We start from the raw sequence: 21,375 nt of genomic DNA on the forward strand, positions 1-21,375 counted from the left end.
CCCAGAAGCCAAAGGCAGAAGATGCTTCAAGAAGATGCTATCTCTTGGGCAAAATTTATTTTTCTGAGTATAACTCATATCTGGCACAGTTCTTTTTCAACTAAGAAGCTAAGCCTTCCTATTCCTAAACTTCTTTGTTCTCTTTAAACCTGAGGAACTTGCTGTCTTTCTACTCTGGATTTCAGAACCAAAGGGCTACACCAATTATGAGGTTTGGGAATATCATAAAATAAAATGGGTATTTCTAAGCAAAAGATATTACAGACCATAGATAATGTCACTCAAAAGCACAAGGTTATATTTTCTCTTTTTAACTGTCGCCTTGGGGAGAGACGCCACCTGCCCGTAGGGAATGAAGGTAATATGAAGCTTAGCCCCGGCTCCTGAAAGACCACAGAAGTGGCCCATTGGTAACAACACAAAATATGGTCTCTTTGGGCTGCATTCAAGTCGGACTTAGGCAGGGCTGCAGGGGTCCTGAGGCCACCACGCTGCAGTGAATACACATGAACTCAAAATGGGACCCAGCTGTATTAGCCTATTCCCAGTGTCCAGGAAGGGAACCAGAAGACCTGGGAACAAGGAAAATCAAAACCAGTTTGCCCAAATGTGTGTTTAAGACACAACATAACAGTCTCACATATAAGACCACCGACATGGCCAACACAGAGAAAATCCAAATGAGCTGTGGTCCTGGAATTTCAACTGCAATAACTCAACGCACAGCCGTTATCAACATAAAGACAGAAAATATTAGGGGAGAGGATTCATCTATGTGCCAAAAATTCCTTTAGTCTATATGCAACACCAAAGTTTAAAATAAAAAAGTCTCCTGCATCGTCTTAAAGCAGCACAGAGAGCAGAGATGAAGAAAACAAATCCTAAGCATCCTCAAAGGATTTTCCCAGAGTTCTTTTGGCAGATGCTTCAACTCCCCATTTAATTTTGCTTGTATGGACAAGAATTTAATGATTAATGCCAGACATGACATAGATTACTATCAGCATCTGTATTTTCCAAATGTAAACCCACAGAGTGGTCCATTCCATGTACCGCATGGTGAGTGGGTAGTGGGGAAAGGATTATAATGTAATCTTTTCAAACTTTAATTCCTGTTCGCAGACAGACAAGTTCACACAGGCTTAAGACATGTGTATGTACAAGGAGAAAACACACAGAAACACTGAGGAAAACATTTTGGCCAAATGGCGTAGATTGTTCAACCTAAACATAATTTCCTTTCTCGCATTAGTGCAACCTCTCTCCCTGAGTCACGCAGTTTTTTCCCCTCACAGATCTTCTATTCTATATGCTATTAAGTATATTCTATATTCTATAAAATACACTCTTTATTTTGAGAGGTTGTTCTGTCTTCTCCAGTGTTTACAGAAGCAGTGAATTTTCTACTGTGATTAATAGCCCCTGTCTCACTCTATACACCTTCAAAATATGAATTAAAATAACTTTCATAATCCCTCAAATTAAATATACAACATGACATTCATTCCCAGGAATTTTCCTTACTCTTGATTCCACCCAAAAGTAAGCAAAGTGAATGAGGTAATTCAAATTAATAATGTTATATTTTAATCTTTAAGTATAAGACACAGAAATCTCTCCTAATACATTTAGCTCCTTTTATTTAAATAGGCTTTGCAGTTTCTTTGGTTTTAAAGGGCCAGAGAGGCACAATAATATCCAGAGGAACCATCTCTTCATTTTCAAAAACAAGCAGACAAAATTTCCTTTGTAATTTGAGACAACCAATTAAAAAAAAAATGAAGACAGACAATAAAATAGAAAAAAAATTATTTAAAATATCAGCAAAAGTAACTGAATCATTTACAAAGATTCACATGGATTTGACTTTAATTCTAATACGAAACCTGACACATACAGATGCACATATATATTTAGCCTATTAAAAACAAAGAAATCGACAGAACGACTAAGTAACACCTTTAATCAACTAACTTAATTAACAACAAGAAATATGTATAAACGTGCATTTTCACATTGGGATTCTCAGCATACTGTCAAAGGATTAAATATGTTAGAAGGTGTCCTGTGAATACCAATTTATGGAATTTCATAAAACTCTTAGCCATGTATGACAGAGAGAAATAACAAAAGCAGGGAGGACAAAGACTCTTATGGGAACGCATTTCACCACAACCATGAATGCATTCTCCAATTATTAATTCTCATGGCAATCTAATTAGACATCGTTACCCTGCCAGAAACTTCCTTACCTATTATTTCCCAGGTCTTCTAACAAGAGACAGCAGACCTCTCGATCTAAACAGAGTAATCTTACTAAAATGAGAGGATTAATCTCATCTGGAACCATGGAATCTCCTTGGGTTGAGCCATAAACTCAGGACCACACTTTGCAAAAACATTTATAGTGAGCAGCAGAATGCAAATCTAATGTCCACCTTTAAAGAAAAACAGCTTTCTTCCAAGATTTACAAATCAGTATTATTCCACAGAAGTGAGAGGAAGTTAGCAAGAACTTCCTTCCACAATCATGTGAGGAATCAGATAAAATCTTGGATCGGCTAGCATTCCCAGTAGTATTGAATGCTAATTCCTTCTCATAGCTAGTCATGGTCAAATCCTTAGTTAGCTCTCCTTCTCAACCATAATGTCTTCAGGGGATCACAGTAACAAAATGTGCACAAGACTTTTAAAATCAAGTTCTTACCAACAGAAAGAAGTTCAGTTTTAACTTTAACACCCTAAGCCACTTCCTTGTTTTCCAGGAAAAAGGCCCTAAGATTCGTTGTAACTCAGCCATGAAGTAGCTGAGGAACACAGTGGGTTCCCCCCTCTACACAAAGTGGATTAATACCATTCCAAGAAGTCCTTGCAGGTGAGGGGTGGCGGATGGGAGAGGGGAGAGATGGCACTCTCCTCTTCTTCCCGGATCATCTCTTTACCTGTGCGTTATGGTCAATCTCCCAAAGCTCCTTAGAAACAGTACTTTCTCAGCTAATCTCGTTCCAAAATATTCAGCTTCTCCTTCCGGATCAAGATCTGCCTCCCCTCCTAGCCGAGTTCTTTTTCCTCTGCAGCTGCCAGCCCATCACTCTCGCTGCTTCCTCAAACTGCGACTTCAGAAAGTTATCGTAACATAATATAAAAATAATTTCAAGCCCACTTGCTTCTGTGGGCAAAAACTATGAAAGTTTCAAAAAACAACAATTTCTTCTGTTACATATAGCTCCTGCATATAGAAAAAGAGGGAAAGCTTACCAGTTCATTGCATGAACCTTAACGCAATAAAATCAAGAAACGAGGACCGAATATTGTTCCTACATTAATGGATGATATGACGACAACTTCGAAAATCAAAGATAGTCAACTGAAAATTTGTTGGAATTATTAAGCAAGCTCAGTAGGGGGACCACATAAAGAATATATAAAATAAGTAGGCTTCTACATGTTAGTAATAGCCACTTAAAATGAGGGAAAAAATCCTTTTCCATCACCAGTAAAAATTCCTAAATAACTAGAAATTAACAATAATGTGTAATAGCTATAGTTAGAAACTATAAACATTTTCCTGAAGGGCATAAAGAAGACCTAGAAACTTCTGAGACATTCTACGTTCCTTGGCAAGAAGATTCTAATCAATGAGAGGCTAACTCTCCTAAGATTACTATACAATCAATACGATGTGAAGTAGATTTTTAAAACAACACAACTCGCTGATTCCAAATTTCATCTGGAAGACTAACTTTATAGAGAATAGCCAAGAAAAAATGTCTGGAGAAAAAAAAGACTAACAAGGGGGTATTTGCCCTATCAAATAGCAAAATATTCTATCAAATTATAATAATTTTAATAGTTTGCTACCAAACAGAAATATTCAAAGTTGAGAAATCCATGCAAGTTATAAGGAGATTTAGGTGGCATATATGATAAAGGTGGCATTTCAAGGAAGTAGAGAAAAGATGGGTGTTATAACAACTGATGTTAGAACAACCAAGGCTTTTCTTTCCCACACATCGCTTCGTTGCCCAGTTTCATTGGTGCGTCAAACCAGCAGTACACTAGTGCCTCCTAAATCATACATGGTGCCAAAGCCAAAAGGTGTGTGTGAGCTTTTTATAGCTTCTCACCAAGGGTGAGCCCACACTTGAACCAAGCCAGAATCATAGTCGTATGTTTTAACTATCAGTTTCTCACGGGAGAGCCGAGGCACCGTCTCTACCCTTCCAGAGATGGGCACCAGGGCCAAGGGCCACACAGGCTGCCATCTGAGTCATGGATGAGTCAGTCCCTCGAAGCCTGCCAGCCCCAGCTTGGATGCATCCACCTCCAGCATGCAGCCTCTGTTACCAAACCATTTGTAACCCTCCCTCAGTGTTCTGCAGTGGTCTGTTCCCTTCAGAACAGGACGGTTAACCACAGTGAATTTTGCAAAGCAAAGCAACTGCTTAGTATTAAAACATTCTACTCCCATGGCGAGGAAAAAAAACTAATAAGTGAGAAATGCTCCATTCCCGTTGCAAAGGATGATTCTTAATAGGAACCTGGCGGAGAAATTGAGGAAAGCATGTCAGAAATGATGCCAAGATCATTTGTATTTGCTGAGGAATAAATCAAGATTTTTATCATTTGAAATTTTGAACATGTCCCTAAGGGGAACACTGTTCCCCTTACATATGACAGCTTACCCAGCATTTTACGATGTGACAGCTTACCCAGGTCTTAAATAATGCTCTCCTTAGAAGTTCTTTTTTATCTAGTACCTAGCCAAAGCCATGTGGCACTTTCAGAAAACAAAGCAACTTGCCTGGATAGAAGCTGTTTTATATTTCCACACAGAAATCCAACCTATCATTATCAGAGTTCCAGCAGGGCTGCAAGGCACCTCTGGGCAAGAAAGAACTATAAAAGAAGTCTATTACGTTTCTGAGATGGGATTACTAAGAAATGGGTACACCAGTTAACTTTGGATGTTCTGAGTTCTCACAACTGCCAGAAGAGGCTTACTTCCAGCCACTCAGCAGAAAAGGTCCAAGTATTTCCGGAAAAGCTCCAAATGTTTTTCTTCCCTTTCTTCTTTTTCTTTGGGTCGAGGGGGTAGGTGGGAGGAGCGGAGGGTGGGTGCTCACATACATTTGTGTATGTGTATTGCAAATCCATTTCTAAATGTAATTGGCACGTACTAGGCTGGCTTCAGTGGTCAAAGACATGCATATTTCCAAGGAAATTAATTTTAACTTTGATGAAAAAATATTACAACATGTATGAGTACACACTGAATAAAAAATAACCTGCTCCTCAAAAAAAAACAACAACAGGGACCAGCCTCACAGCCGAGTGGTTAAGTTCACGTGCTCTGCTTTGGCGGCCCAGGGTTTCGCCGGTTTGGATCCTGAGCATGGACCCGGCACCACTCATCAAGCCACGCTGAGGCGGCGTCCCACATAGCAGAACTAGAAGGACCTACAACTAGAATATACAACTATGTACTGGGGGGGATTCGGGGAGAAGAAGAAAAACAATACATTGGCAACAGATGTTAGCTCAGGGCCAATCTTAAAAAAGAAAAAAGGTTCTATGAGATGCTTAATAACTAAAATGACATTTTACAAAGTACAAGCAGAGTGTCCAGGCACATCACCCTTTCAGATCTGTCTCTGAATCTACAGGATGAGTGCTGATAGGGAAGACCTCCAAAGTTCAGCTACCTATAAATAGGTCTATGATCCTGATTTTGAAACATCTGCATTCCCCACTCTGCCACTGCAGGACACAAAAGGGAAAAGAAAGTCAGGGCCATTTGCTTAGTAAAATGAAATCCTGTCTTGGCTCTCCTCTGATTTCACTTACTTTTTATAGCTTGGCTTGTAAACGTAGTAATTGCTTTCTTTTTTTAAAGACATGGATTTACACCACATTTAATTTGAGTGTCTCTATATATAGGTCTCAGTATCCTATAATAGCAAACTCGCAAGGTCCCACCCCTGCAGACCTAAATAGAAGAGCAGCTTAGGAAGAGGAGCTTCTTTTCCTCCAAAGCAAAAATATTAAAGTAATCAAAACGTGTCCATCTGCCACCAGAGGACAATTCCTAAACCCAGCTTTTATGACACTCTCAGAAGAAAATGCACAATTTCTTCCAGGAAATGTGTGGTCTGAAAATTCTATGACATTAAAAAAATTAAGGGCCAGCCCCGTAGCCTAGTGGTTAAGTTCGGCACACTCTGCTTCAGCGACCCAGGTTTGGCTCCCAGGCATGGACCTACACCACTCATCTGTCAGTGGCCATGCTGTGGCAGCAACCCATGCACAAAACAGACAAAGACTGGCATAGATGTTAGCTCAGGGTGAATCTTCCTCAGTAAAACAAAAAAAAAGTTAGATCACGTTGTTTCATTTCTGTTAGCTCTTCCAATCTCTGATTCTGCTACAGGTACTTAAATCTTACAATTAGAAAAGCAGTTATTCTAGACTGCTTTCAAATTCTCATAAAGCAGAGTTAAAATTCACTTTTGTTCTCTAATTCCTTATCTCTTACCAGAGAAAAGTGGCAATAAGCACTTTTCCCAGAATCACAAAGCTGTAGGAAACAGCAGGGTGCAGTCCAACAACCAAGTGCTTTGGAACCAGACTGGGTCAAAACCCAGCTCTGCACCCTCCCTGAGCCCCAGCCCTTCTCTGCAGATGGGGAGGGAATCCATTCTGGAGAGCTGCAGCCTTGAATGAGATGTTGACAGCAGTGCCTGGTAGCGCTCCTGGCATCAGCAGGGTCCTACAAAGTCAACAAGATGACGATGCTGCTGATGACAAGCAGGGTCTTGGAAATCCTTTCCCCAATCCCTTCACTTCTCAGAGGAAGAAAAGTGGGGACCAGAGAAATTAACAATGCAAACCAACGCTGCGGCTCAGTAAGTGGGTAGGCAGGGCAATCCAAGGCTTCAGTTAGGACTTCTAAATATAAACAAAAGCGCAAAAATATTCAAGGTCACAAGGGCTCCACCTCCAAGGAAGGCTGGTGAAGTCTCATCATTGCCGAGTGTGTACAGAAATACGAACTTTCCCCACAAGAGAAGGCCTTGAAAGGATGCTGGGGAAGATCCGCCTTTATCCGACTTCAAATCTCTCTTCACCTTTGCTCAGCCACTTAAGACTCTTCACCTGCAGCTGGTGTGAGGCCAGGACGCCACCCAACACGTCAAAGCTGCAAAAGCAGCAGAGAACAAACAGACGGGGTACAATTGCAACCCGCACTCGATCCCATTCACAGAGCAGGCAGACTTGGACAGAAGTTGCTGAAAAGGATACAGGCTCAATACAGAAAGATAAAGCCCCAGCTATTGAACTGCAAATTTTCATAAGAACCCTCCTGCTCCTAATCAGAAAGGCCCCTCACACTGACCGCCCAACACTCTGCATCTTGGCAGAGTCTGGCACCTCGGATTTCACTTCAAGCTGAGATTTGGCTTAAAGAGAGCCAGGTGCCAAGGCACAGAGAGCATCCATAGCTGAGATTCCCACCTGGCTCCGATTTTCCTCCAAAGTCCATTTCCTGAAGTGGTTGTAAGTAAATCCAAGTCAAATTCAGACATCTTGAACAAAGAGGAAAGGATCGTAGCTTTCAAAATAAAGTAAATTCATTTGCCAGGAAAACACAGAGCAAAAGCTGGGTTCCTCCTTCTTTCTCAATGCCCTAGTTTGAAAAACCACTTTTTCAAAACAGAAGTCAGAAAGGAGGAAACCTAAGATGGATACAAAAAGGAATTCACTTTATCCATATCCACAGCTGCAAAACCAAAGCCAAACCCAGAACACGACACAAGCAAGCCCCCTTGATGCGTTCCCAAAAGCCATCATCAGTTCTGACATTCACCAACGGGAGCCTGTACTTAAGCAGTAACCATACTCTAACTTCAGGAAGCTTTAACTTCTCAGAACTCAGGGATTTGACAGTAGACGTTGTGTTCCTTCTGCAAGATTGCCCCAGACCATTTCCCTACACGGCGAGAGCTGCCCCAACACAACTCAGGCGTCCTGGTTGCTTCTGAGTCTCTTGTTAGCGTTGAGTATATCAGGGATGACGTAAGTGAGCTCCTCAAGAACCAGACAGACGTGCGTCCACGCAGCATGTCCAACACTGGAATCGCCTTTAAATACGGTCAACTGTCTACTATTAGTAGCTACTATTGGGAATGAAACTCGGACCCCTCTCCCTGGTCGACCAGGTGAATCTAGCGAGCGAGCCGCACAGGCTTAACGTCAGCACAGAAATCCATGCTCTTCTATGAAGCAGCCGGGCAGGCCTGCTAAACCAGTGTTAGAATGAGTCTGCAGCCCCTTGTCTCATGACGGAAGATGCCAACAGGATAAATCAGCAACAGGAAGAGATATGGGGACCTCACTCCCACCTTCCCAGCTGCATTTCTTAGAGATTGGGGGAAAAAGTGATGCCCTGGTCCTTGCCTCCCTCCACACAGAGATAACAGCAACATTGAAGGCTTGTCTGATGTATAACCAACGGTTCTTGTTCTCCGTGAAGCATATGACTATTAGATGTGTAAGCCCTTTCTCGCACAGACACTGCTTTGTTAAAAGGTATATAAACTCAGATCTAAAGACTTCAGAGCAGTTCCTAAGAATACTCTGTTAACCTGTTTCCCAGGATTTGAATTCCTCCCCTTGATTATCAAGTAAATTCTTTTAATTAACCTTTACCTAGACTCTTTATTTCAGTTGACATTTAAAAAAAAAAACAAAAAACAGAAAATACGTGTTGGTGAGGTTATAAAGAAACTGGAACCGTGTATGTCAACTATACTTCAATTAAGAAAAGAAAAGAAATTGGAACCCTTGCGCACCATTGGTGGGAATGCAAAATGGTACAGCCACTGTGGAAAACAATATGGTGATTCCTCAAAAAATTAAAAAGAGAATTCCCATATGATCCAGCCATTCCACTTCTGGGTGTACACCCAAAAGAACTGAAAGCAGTGCCTCAAAGAGATATGTACACTCATGTTCACAGCAGCATTATTCACAATAGCCAAAAGGTGGAAAACTCCAGGTGTCTATGCATGGATGAATGAATAAACAAGATGTGGTATACAGAATGGAATATTATGCAGCCTTAAAAAGGAAGGAAATTTTGACACAGATGACCCTTGAAGACATTATGCTAAGTGAAATGAGCCAGTCACAAAAGGGCAAATACTGTATGATTCCACTTAAATGAGGTACCTAGAGTAGTCAAATTCATAGAGACAGAAAGTAGAATGGTAGTTGCCAGTGGCTATAGGTCAGGAGGAATGGGGAGTTATTACCTACTGGACAATGAGTTCTAGAGTCGGATGGTGGTGATGGTTGCACAACAAGGTGAATGTGCTTAATGCCATTAAACTGTACACTTAATAATGATTAAAATGGGAAATTTTATGTTACGTATATTTTACCACATTAAATTTTTTTTCTTTTTTTTTTTGGTGAGAAAACTTGGCCCTGAGCTAACATCTGTGCCCATCTTCCTCCATTTTGTATGTGGGACGCCACCACAGCACAGCTTGATGAGCGGTGTATAGGTCTGTGCCTGGGATCAGAACCTGAGAACCGTGGGCTGCCAAAGCAGGGTGCACTGAACTTAACCACTGTGCCACCGGGCCAGCCCCATTAAATTTTTTTTTTTTTTTTTTTTTAAAGATTTTATTTTTTCCTTTTTCTCCCCAAAGCCCCCTGGTACATAGTTGTGTATTCTTCGTTGTGGGTTCTTCTAGTTGTGGCATGTGGGACGCTGCCTCAGCGTGGTCTGATGAGCAGTGCCATGTCCGCGCCCAGGATTCGAACTAACGAAACACTGGGCCGCCTGCAGCGGAGCGCGCGAACTTAACCACTCGGCCACGGGGCCAGCCCCTAAATTTTTTTTTAAGATAAAACAAAGAATGATGTTTATGGTACATAAATTATATCTCAATATGCCTGATTTTAAAATAAAAATATTTTCAAAAGCTTCCCTGACAATTACCCTTTCATTCTTCAAATCAACAAATATTTCTCAGTCCCCCACTGATCTGCAGCTGATTTCCACGGGCTTCCTCAGGGACTCCTCTGGTGGGGACAGGGAACATCCTCACACTCGCACCCTCTGAAAAGTGTCAAGGAAGTTGAGGAGTGTGAGCAAGGCTGTAGCAGGAAGTAGCGTAGCCAGCACAGAGGACCCCAAGCTGCCTCTCCGGCCGTGTTCTACCACCTGACTGGCCCCCACTCAGCAAAGAAGGAAGCAGATGCTTAGAAAGGTCAACTAACCTCCCCAAGACCACACGACTGGCCAGCAGGCTCACGGGCAAGAAGTCAGGTTGACCAGCTATCAGTCTAGTGCTCTTTCCACCATACCACAAACAACCATATTTGGGGAGAAAAGTTACCTCTGAGGTCCCATCAGAATTCCCAAGTCCGCCTCCACCATTTTCAACCTTGTCCCATAAGAGACTTTCAATTCATCATTCATTTTTTTCACTTAATTCCATTTACTTAATTTTTCATTTAATTTCATTCAAATCATTTCATTTTATCATTCCTTCAACAAATCATTTATAAGAACTTAATTTTTCTTTAAAAAATATGCTCCGGACATACAGTGTCCCCTACAGCTATCCATTCATTATTCAATCAGCAGATACTAATCGCCTACTAATTGGGATGCTGTTAACATGTGTTTCTTCAAGGGCTCTCCTGAGCAGAGATGGAGGGATCCTCAACAACACCGCCACTACTTGCAATTAGCACAAAGCAATCAAACAAAAACACCATCAAAACATAACAAGAGCCAAAACTCATGGTGATGCGGGGTCGGTGAGCCGAGGAGTCGAATGAAAGATTTCTTAGACTCTCAAGATCTGGCAGTAGTGCTCTTTTATTTAGAGAATAGTGTGGAATAGCATGGGGACAGGACCCATGGGCAGTCAGAGCTTCTGCTGCTGCTTCTGCTGCCCCCGCTGGCATGGGGACAGGACCCATGGGCAGGCAGAGCTGGTGCGTGGGGACAAGACCCACGGGCAGTCAGAGCTCCTGCTGCTGCCCCGAGTTGAGGGTTAGGGCTAAATTTAGGGCATAGGTATGTGAGTCATCTCTTTACGAAGACAAAGGAAAGAACATGAAAAAAAGTTAAAATGGTATCAGTGCAGGTGGGGTCTGGTCATTGGGTGATCCCATGACTTTTAGACAAGAATCAAATCGGATTAAGTAAAGGTTAGAAAGGTTAGACGCCACCACCCTAAACCAGTTACATGAGATTGCCAGACAGCAACCAACTTAAGTTCTTGCCTTCCCCATTAAGAGTTTCTAGGGATAAGACCATTCCCCCTTCTTCCTGGCACAGAGAGGGAAGCATCTTCACAGATAGAGATTTCCCTTAGAAATGTAAATGTTTCCCAACAAAGGGGCAAACAAATTCCACTCCTTGGAGCCTGAATCTCATCTGTAGTTTTAAAACTAACCAGCCTAAAAATCCTCATCATAAGCCATTTTAAAATTAAGCAACCTAAAAATCCTCATCAATGGTAGCATCCATAAGTTTTCCAGTGGTCAAGAGGAGAAAGAGTTCTACGTAAATTCACTGTCAGCCTTCACTCATGGTCTCAACCTTCCAAACAAACCTCCCCAGTTCTAGAAGGGGCCTGGCATGTATTGGACATTTCCCGAGCAGAGGACCAGGGCTTTTCCTCAAAGCGCCCTTGTAAGTATCAGAATCTCAATTACAAACAAGGGCGCTAAGGTGCAAAGAATTAAATAACTTGCCCAAGGTCAAACAGCCAAAAAAAATGATGATTCTAGATCCAATCTCAGGTCTGGCCAACTTCAGATACCACACTTGCCCTAAGATTCAGTGATGCCTAAGAAATAGAAAACAGTATTATACAGCTAATTTGAATTTTGAAGTGCATTTTGTTAAGACCAGGGGAGATGTAAATATGTCATCCACTTATTCATTCAACAAACATTTGAGCTCCTGAAAGGGACAGAACCCAACACAAGAGACACTGCCAGAAGCCAAGAAAAAACTACACCTATTTTCTGGGTCCTGCTTTGGGGGGGTGGGGAGAATAGGGGCAGAGGGAGGCAATGCCAATCTTATCTCCCTGGAAAGGGAGATAAGAAATGCTTGCAAGGAGATTTCACTAAAGATACGAGACAGATAACCTGTGACATTCCCAACATAACCTAGAAGAAGTGATAAGAGGCAAGACAATAAGTGTGTCACAGACAGGAGAAGAGAGACTAATGTTGCCCTTGAAACAGAGATAAGATATGGATAAGTGGATGAGGGCCGGGAAGGCCTCCAGCAGAGAGAAGCCACACCCACAGAAGTCCAGAACAGGGCTACCCCATAGAAATAAGATGCAACTTAAATTTGCTAGTAATTATGTCAAAAAAAGTAAACAGAAGCAGGTGAAATTAATGTTAATATATTTTAACCCAATAGAACAAAATATTATCATTTTATCATGTAAATAATATAAACAATTATTAATGAGGTCATTTGTTGTCTCATGCTAAGTTTTTAAACCCACTTCCAGCACATCCTAGTTGCACTGGCCACATGTGGCGAGTGGCTACTGATGCGGACACACAGGTCTATAGGCAAAATGGCTAGGAGTGGGGTTTTTTGTCTTTGTTTTTGTTTTCTGCTGAGGAAGATTTGCCCTGAGCTAACATCTGCTGCCAATCTTCCTCTTGTTTTTTTTTTGTTTTTTTTTTTTTGTATGTGAGCTGCCACCACAGCCTGGTCACTGATAGATGAGCGGTGTAGATCCATGCCCAGGGACAGAACCTGGGCCACCAAAGCAGAGCACACCGAACTTAACTACTAGGTCACCGGGGCACCCATAGGAGTGGCTGTTTTTTGAGGGGCAAGGACTAAACCAATTAGGCCAAACCAGAAATTTCAGGGGAAATCGTAAAGAGAGAGTGTCATGAGAAATCCTAAAGAGAGGGCTTTAAAAGTCAGGCTGAGTTTGGACTTCGTCTCTGCGGGAACAAAAGACGTCAGTGATGCTCTAGACAGATAATAGGAAGTAAGGTCTTGTAGCAAATCCTGAAGCCCCTGCTCCAGCTCCAAGATCTCTGACTCTCAGGAAGCAGAACTCCCCAGTCCCACTCCGTCTGCCCGCCCGTCTCCCCCATCAGGCCCCTCCCTCCGCCCCTTTCCCGGGGGACCCACTGACCTCCCTTGTCTTCCTTTATCAGCTGGACACTATTTCCTGTCGTTTTCATGATGACGTCATTACCCACCTACAGCTCCTCGCCACCTTAATTGTCACGGATAAGCCTCATCAGTTTCCACGGGAGGGAAATTCCGAAGTCCATCTTTCCACTCCTGCTCCTGGACCGGCCAGTCCCTGCAGAGCGTCCTTAAGTGTTCCTGAATGGGGGGGGGGGGGGGTCTAGTTCTCGCTCTTTACCAGCTCTCTCTGCAGCTTCCCACTCTTCACCGACGTGTTATTAATTCTCTGTCATCCCCTACAGAGGCTGTTCCCAACTTTGGGCATCTACCCAAGTGTCCAAAGTCACCCTAAAGCCCCTTCGTACTCGGCGAAAATCCTGCCTCCTCTATTATTTTCAAAACACTGTCCCTCAACTTCCTTCCTTTAAACCTCAAAATCCGTCTCTTTAGCCGGCCCACCTGCCTCAGAAGACGTGTTCTCACCGCCCAGGCCGCTCACCTGTGCTCCGCTGAGACCCGGCTGCGCCACGCGTCCACTCCTTTGGGCATCTTCACTCAGCCTCTCATCTCCAATGCGTCTATTTCCCTCCTTGCATCCTAGCTCGCCCATGTGTCCCCTGCTCCGAACAAGCCTTTCCCCAGCCCTATCACTCTCTCAAGCCACCATTTCATTTTTCTTTTTGGCCACCAAAGATTTTCCCTCAAAATCTCTTAAGGAAAAATCATTCTCTCTACTTTGTCACCACTGCTGACAGCGCAACATGGGGCTTATTTCCCCACTGCTCTCTGAAAGGCATCCAACCCAGTGGCCTGTCTCATTCATTTGCAACCAACACAGAAAAGTTATGAGGAAGAAAGTAGAAAATCATCTATGTCTCCATACCCAGAGATACTCATCTGTAACATTCTAGTGACGTCTGTCCTTCCCCTGTCTGTTTATGCATACCTACACACAGAGGTAATTTTCTTTCTTTTTTTTTGTTTTTTTGAGGAAGATTACCCCTGAGCTAACATCTGCTGCCATTCCTCCTCTTTTTGCTGAGGAAGACTTGCCCTGAGCTAACATCTGTGCCCATCTTCCTCTACTTTATACGTGGGATGCCTACCACATCATGGCTTGCCAAGTGGAGCCATGTCCACACCCGAGATCCGAACCGGCGAACCCCAGGCCGCCGAAGTGGGACGTGCGCACTTAACTGCTGAGCCACCAGGCCTGCCCCGAGGTAATTTTCCATGGTGTTTTATCTTAGGCATTTTGTAAGTCTTGTTTTTTTATTTACCTCCCGCCTACCTCCTCTCAACCTCTCTCCCCAAGCAGCATTAACATACAGACAAGATTATTTTTTATCATTTTATGTATATCCTACAAAACCAGACTCATATTATACATGATTCTTTGCCTCTTCTTTTCTCATGGGAATCCTTCCAAGTGGTACGGAAACCCAAGGCATGGCTGTGCCACACGCTCTCCAACCATTGGCCTGTTGAAAGCAACCACTCCGTTTCCAGTTCTTTGCCACTACAAACAATGCTGCGATCAATATTCCTGTGTAAACAAATGACACAGCTGCTTTTACTCCTATGGGATGGAGTCCCAGGGGAGAAACTGCTGGGTCAAAGGCTATGTGCATTTTAAATTTTAATGGACTCTACCAGGACTCTTTCCACAGTGGCTATTCCCACCAGCGATGCTGGAAGACTGCCTTTTCCCAGCATCCCTGCCAGCAGGAGGTATTGTCACTTTTCAAATTCTTGCCGGTCTGACAACCTGATATACATAAAGTTTAAAAACTCTCCTTCATCCCCCAACCCCGGCTCCACGGCATTCGGGAAATTAATTCGTTTCTCTGACAGGCTTTTTGGAGCCACCTTCTCTGTCTCCTAGTTTGATTTTACCTCCCAAAATGGAACGGATAACACGGGTGTGTCCTTGTCCCTTTCTCCTCTCTCTGTGCACTCTTCTTTGACAGTGTCATTCTTTCACAGGGTTTTAGTCACCACTTCCAGGAGCAGAATCCAAACGTGTCCATCCAGCCAAGACCTCTCTCTTGAGCTCCAGATTTCTAAGTGCTTATGGGACATTTCTCATAGAGCCCAGTGATACCCCCAAAATCAGTAGGATCAAACCCAAACTCCCCTTGACCTGCTCCAGACCGACCCCTCCCCCAGAGGGCTCAGAGCACCATCTTTATCACAGGTACCCAGGCTCCAACCTCCAGTGTCCTATTGGTCTCTTCCCTACACTTTGCCCCCACATTCAGCCAGCTTGCCTGGTCTGGGCAGTTCTCACCCTCTCTCTTGTCATCAGGTGCAGACTCTCCTCATAGGTCACCAGGAATCCTGCAACAGCCCAGCACGCACGCCCCAGCTCCGGCACACACACCCGATCCTGCCAGGCCATCCCCTCAACCCCTTCCCAGCTGCAGATCAAGCTGAGCCCATACATCTCACCCACACTTTCAAACCTCCCAAGCTGCTCCAATCGCCTTTCCAGCCTTGCAACAAACAACCTGCTCATACACCAAACTCCACGTGACCACGTAGCCTCCAGGAGATTCTTTTCTGATAGAAGAATTTGTGGAGAAGGAACAGAAAAGATAAACAGACACTTACTGGAATTCCCTCTATGACTCTGGCCCTGCCAAGGAAATGCCTTTCTTTCTTCACTTTGAGGAGGAAAAATATTTAGTAGAAGAAAATGCATAAGTAAATGAACCATATAATATAAACTGACAAGAAACTACAATAAGGCGTATGTGCATGCTCCACAATGGCCAAAAACTAAAGTCATAAGAACAGGAAAACCATCCACCACAGACAAAAGCATCTACATTTATACAAATAGCAGAGAATCACTTTACAGTCACCTTTGTCTCATGATAGCGTTTCAGGAATCAGATATTGATAACGGCTGGCATTAAAATGCAGCAAGAGAAACCTGTTACATTGTAATAGAGAAAAATCACTACGGTGAACTGCAGAACTTACTACGGAGAACCTGAAGAGACAAAACTCTTTGGCATAATACTTCGTCTTTAAACTAGTCATTTGAAAAGGAAACAAGGAAAATGATGACTTCATAAACATTTCATTGTTGCCAATGAGTTCAACTTTGTCCTGAATAATTGAGGAAAGACAAAGAAATAAGAGATAAGCTCAACGACTTCAAAGAGTATAAACATTAGCTAGAGAGATGAAATATATACCTACGAAATGAGATAAGGGAGGAAGAAATATATTTTCAAGGGCAAAAAGTCAATACAAATGCAATAGGAATACAAATAGCCTGAGATTAGTCAAAATAGATTTTCTGAGCTCTGGTACGTGGAAAGGCCCCACATTCTTTGTGTCAAAGCGAACAGAATAATGATCTGCTCCATCTAAGTTGTTTAAAAAAAAAAAAACCCTGCCTAACAGTATCTTAAATGTTTTCTAGCCGAGCGATAATGATTCGAATCCAAGTTTCACTCTTGCTTACTTGGCACTTTGGAAAAACTCTGAGAGCACTTGCTGTTCCACCGACTGGGACTCCAGCCTCTTCTGATGGGAACTGTCAACAATCCATCATCCATGCTAATGGCGGAATGCAGTGCCATAGATAATTTAAACAGCTGTCAGAGCAGAGCGGCTCTTCAGAAGTCCATATGGCTTGTAAAACGCACATGTGCTCTATACCCCATGCCCTCTCAAGAAAGAACCGGGAGGAAGGACAGGAAACTAGACAAACTGGGATCCAATCCCGGCTCTAGGCTTTCATATCCTCACCTACGATATGGATTCCCAATATCCTTTTCAAGTAGTGGAGGGGAGCATCAATTTAAAAAGCTCTGTGAAAGTACCTAGCCAGGGCCTGACACACAGAGATTCAGTAAATGTTAGGAACCATGGCTTTCTTCTCTCCCCTTGAGCCCCTCAACCTCTCAGAGCATGCCATCCCCAAAATACAGAGTCCTCTAAAGCAAAAGAGACACAACTCTACGCCAAACAGAGAATTTAGAGAATATCAAGCACATCGCTAAGCAGAGAGGTATTTTATTATCTGCTTTCTGCATTGTCTGTGGCACACACACCTTCAGTAGCACAGAGGATCTGAACTAGCTGCTGAGCTCAAACCCCTGCGGCCCCGCAGGCACCGTGGAGGCATCGTCAGAGCATCAGCTCAGGGACAGCCTGGGACCTCCGCCCAGGGCAGAGGCAGCAACGTGTGGGGGGCGAGAAAAGAAGTGAGAGAAAACTCAGAGGCCGAAGTGTGATGTCCACACTTCCCAGATGGGAGAAGCTGGGCAAGTCACTTCTCTCACTCTGTCCTCTGAAGTGGGTCCGGACCCACTTTAAGGTCTCTCCTGGTATTTTATGATTCGAATAGATCAGGCACTCCAAATGCTGCAGTGTCAGATTTTAAGGTGGGGTGTGTATGTGTGTGTGCCTGTGTGAAGTATTTCTATAATACCATCCCAGACTGTCCTGTGGTTAATTCTGTAAAATTTCATTATGTACGTTTATACACCCATGACATAAAGGAGGTCGATGGGTATGTTTGCTTTTATTTATTTTATTTTTTTTTTGGAGGAAGATTAGCCCTGAGCTAACATCTGCCACCAACCTTCCTCTTTTTGCTGAGGAAGACTGGCCTTGAGCTAACATCTGTGTCCATCTTCCTCTACTTTATATGTGGGACGCCTGCCACAGCATGTCTCGACAAGCAGTGCATAGGTCCACATCCGGGATCCAAACCCCAGGCCACCGAAGTGAAGCATGGGAACTTAACCACTGCATCAGGGGGCTGACCCCTGTTTGCTTTTGTTTTTAACACCCCACACCCACCCAACAAAGAGGTAGAAAAAATGTTTTTTGTAAGACTACATTCAATCAAAAGCTCAAAAGGGATAAAAAAAAAACCCAAAATTTTTGGATTATCTTTCTCTTCCTGCTCTGTCAACTTCCTTTTTCTTAGTAAACTCTCCTAGTCAAGTACAGGATGCAAAAATGGCCCCAAGGTGAAGGGGTCATAAAATGAAATAGGATGATGTGGAGGGAAGTGGGGTAGAGAGAATCAGGACTGGAACATAACATGTTTGCAATAAACTGGCCAGAAAAAAAGAAGATCTCTTTAAATTTGTGGCCCCTACTCAAACATATATGTTATTTATTAACCACTCCTTTTCTTCTTCCTATAAAGCAATTCAGTACAGTATCAGCTTTGATATATTTACAATACTTCTCTTGGAGAAGATCCAGAGTCTACATTTGGTTTTAAAAGAAGGTTCTTCCTGCATGGAAGCTATCCCAAAAAGCCAAAACACACATTCAGAAAAGCTGAGCCTCTCGTTAACATTTTCCAAACACACAGTAGCTATGCACCATTTGGTACCCACCAGAACCCCTCCAAAAGTATCAAGAGGCTGCCAAATTCTCTATGCATTTGCAAGAACAATCCTGGAAAAGTGTCTGTCTGCAGAAAAATGCCATTTTTACTGGTATTCCCATCAAAAGTTGGCCATCTCCCCAGGGAGAGCTCACTGGTTCTAGTGAGTTGGCCAAATACCAAAATAGCTGCAATTAAACGGATTTCTCAGAGACAGATAAGGTATAAAAACTAGGATGATCCCAAAGGAACTAAAATTTTGCTGAGCACATGTTTAAATTATATATTGATCATAAGGCAAAGAATTGTCAGACACACCTCTGAGGAGAAAAATAGATCAGTATGACCAAAGAAGTGTACACTGGGAATAGCCGTTTCACAGCTCAGGACTGAGAGCAACTGAGTAATTATCTCCATTGTTCAAAACAAATATTTCACACCCAATTATTTTAATATTAGCAAAATCTGAGAAGCCACACAATCTCATTTCAGTTCGTTTGAATTATAATCTGAGACTCTCATAACGCAGCAGCTATAGAGTCAGCTCCATGGGGGAGAGCTTCTAACTCAAAAGATAAGGCACAGACTAAATGATCACCTGTCCAGAGGTTTCCTAACCAATGTCAGTGCCAGAGCAACGCCCCCGCCCTCCAGGACAATTAGGTCTTACAAATTGAGTGGCTACCTGAAATATCTGAGGAATCATTTTTCATGTCCCAGAGTGCTCACCCAATGTTCACAAGGCCTTGAAAGAACTGTTCCTAAACGTATTAATTTTTACTCTCCTTCCTGGGCTCAAGGAAATGAACAACCTGTTGATTTTTTTATATAGTGTTATTTCCCAGATTCCCCAGCGCTGAGGGAAGGGAAACTTCACCCAGAACAAAGCTCGTCACCTGTGACTCAAAGGATGTCTATAATATTGTAGAAGATGTGTTATAATAACACAGCTGTGAAGGTGGCCATGGGGAATCTCAGGAATACTGTCACAGGCTTATACAACACGTGGGCATTATCATCACACATGTTTTCTGTCACTTAGCATGAATGTCAGTGTCCAGGTACAGCATGGAGGGTAGAGAAAGCAGCACTGGTTTCCGTATGGTTACGAGCAGAGCAAACGTCTGTTCACTTCCAGGAGCATCAGGGACCACGTCCGGTACGCGAGGCCACAGAACCCTCAGAGACCTCAGTGCAGCCTGCTGCCCCCAAGAGCTCATGGCCTCCCATCACTGCTTGAAGCCCCAAATCCCACTCTCAGGGCTCAGTCCTGTCTTTGCTTTAGTCCATCAAAATTTTGAAAAAATATTTTGCTGCTTTCTATCCCCCCCATTTTAAAATTCATTCTTTTTTTTTTCTTTCTGCTTTTTCTCCCCAAATCCCCCCAGTACATAGCTGTATATTTTAGTTGTGGGTCCTTCCAGTTGTGGCACATGGGACGCCGCCTCAACGTGGCCTGATGAGCGGTGCCAGGTCCGCGCCCAGGATCCGAACCAGCGAAACCCTGGGCCGCCGCAGCGGAGCGCTCGAACTTAACCACTCGGCCACGGGCCGGCCCCTAAAATTCATTCTTGAAGGAGAGGCAGGAAAGAGGAAGGAAGGGCTGCAGCACAGACATAAATATTTTAGAAAAGCTCCTCGGGGGATTAAGAAGAACCCTCGCCCCACAGACTGAGAACCTCTGCTTTAGCTCAGGCTCTGACTGCTCTCTGTGTCCTTCAGACATAGCCCAGGATATCCATCCATCTATCTATGTATCTATGTATGTATGTATGTATGTATGTATCTATCTATCTATCTATCCATCCATCCCTTCATTGTAGGGATAGCTTTCTATCTATATCTATCCATATATATAACCATATATAGCCATATATATATATACACATACGACCCTATACATATATCCCTATATATATGTATCGATATATCCTTATATATAAATAGATCCATATAAACATGGCTACGTACACCCATATAGATTTTATATATATATATATATATATATATATGATACATTTTGCCTTGTAATTTAGTATACCCATATGTGACGATTAACTTTGTCAACTTGGAGGGTATTTTGAGATGAGATTAACAATTAAATCAGTGAACTTTGAGTAAATGGACTGCCCTCCTTAATGTGGGTGGGTCTTGTCCAATCAGTTGAAGGTCTAAATAAAACAAAAAGACCTGCCCAAGTAAGAGGGAACTCTCCCGAGGACTGCCTTCAGACTTGTCTTCACCGTGGGCTCTCCTAGGTCTCCGGGCCGTCTGCCCACAGTGCAGATTTTGGATTTGCCAGCCTCCATGATCATACGAGCCAGTTCCTTATGACAGAAGTCTTTCTGCGTATATATACATGCTATTGGTTCTGTTTCTCTGGAGAACTCTGACTAATACACTATATATAATACACACACACACACACATATATACATACATATATATACGTACACACACATATACACAGAATATGTATATAAATATTAATAATATATTACACTAAAACAAATTTTCAAGCAACAACAGTTATCCTCATTACATACAATGTATTTAGATACTTTCTATTCCACTTCATGTATGTCTTAGTATGGGTCTTGGTCAAAAAAAGTCAGAAAGCCAGTGAAATTAAAAAAAAAAAGTCTAGGGGCCGGCCTGGTAGTGCAGCAGTTAAGTGCACACACTCCACTTCAGTGGCCCAGGGTTCACCGGTTTGGATCCCGGGTGTGGACATGGCACTGCTTGGCAAGCCATGCTGTGGCAGGTGTCCCATGTATAAAGTAGAGGAAGATGGGCACGGATG

The 21,375-nt window shown here is 43.0% G+C and overlaps 1 protein-coding gene across 2 annotated transcripts in view; it reads right to left on the bottom strand.

Moving 5' to 3' along the window:
• Window positions 1-21,375, bottom strand: part of TIAM2 (TIAM Rac1 associated GEF 2) — a 227,319-nt gene that overhangs the window by 189,694 nt on the left and 16,250 nt on the right. The gene's annotated exons all lie outside the window — the stretch shown is intronic.

This window comes from Equus asinus, chromosome 1 (assembly GCF_041296235.1).
Source record: "Equus asinus isolate D_3611 breed Donkey chromosome 1, EquAss-T2T_v2, whole genome shotgun sequence".
Classification (NCBI taxonomy): domain Eukaryota; kingdom Metazoa; phylum Chordata; class Mammalia; order Perissodactyla; family Equidae; genus Equus; species Equus asinus.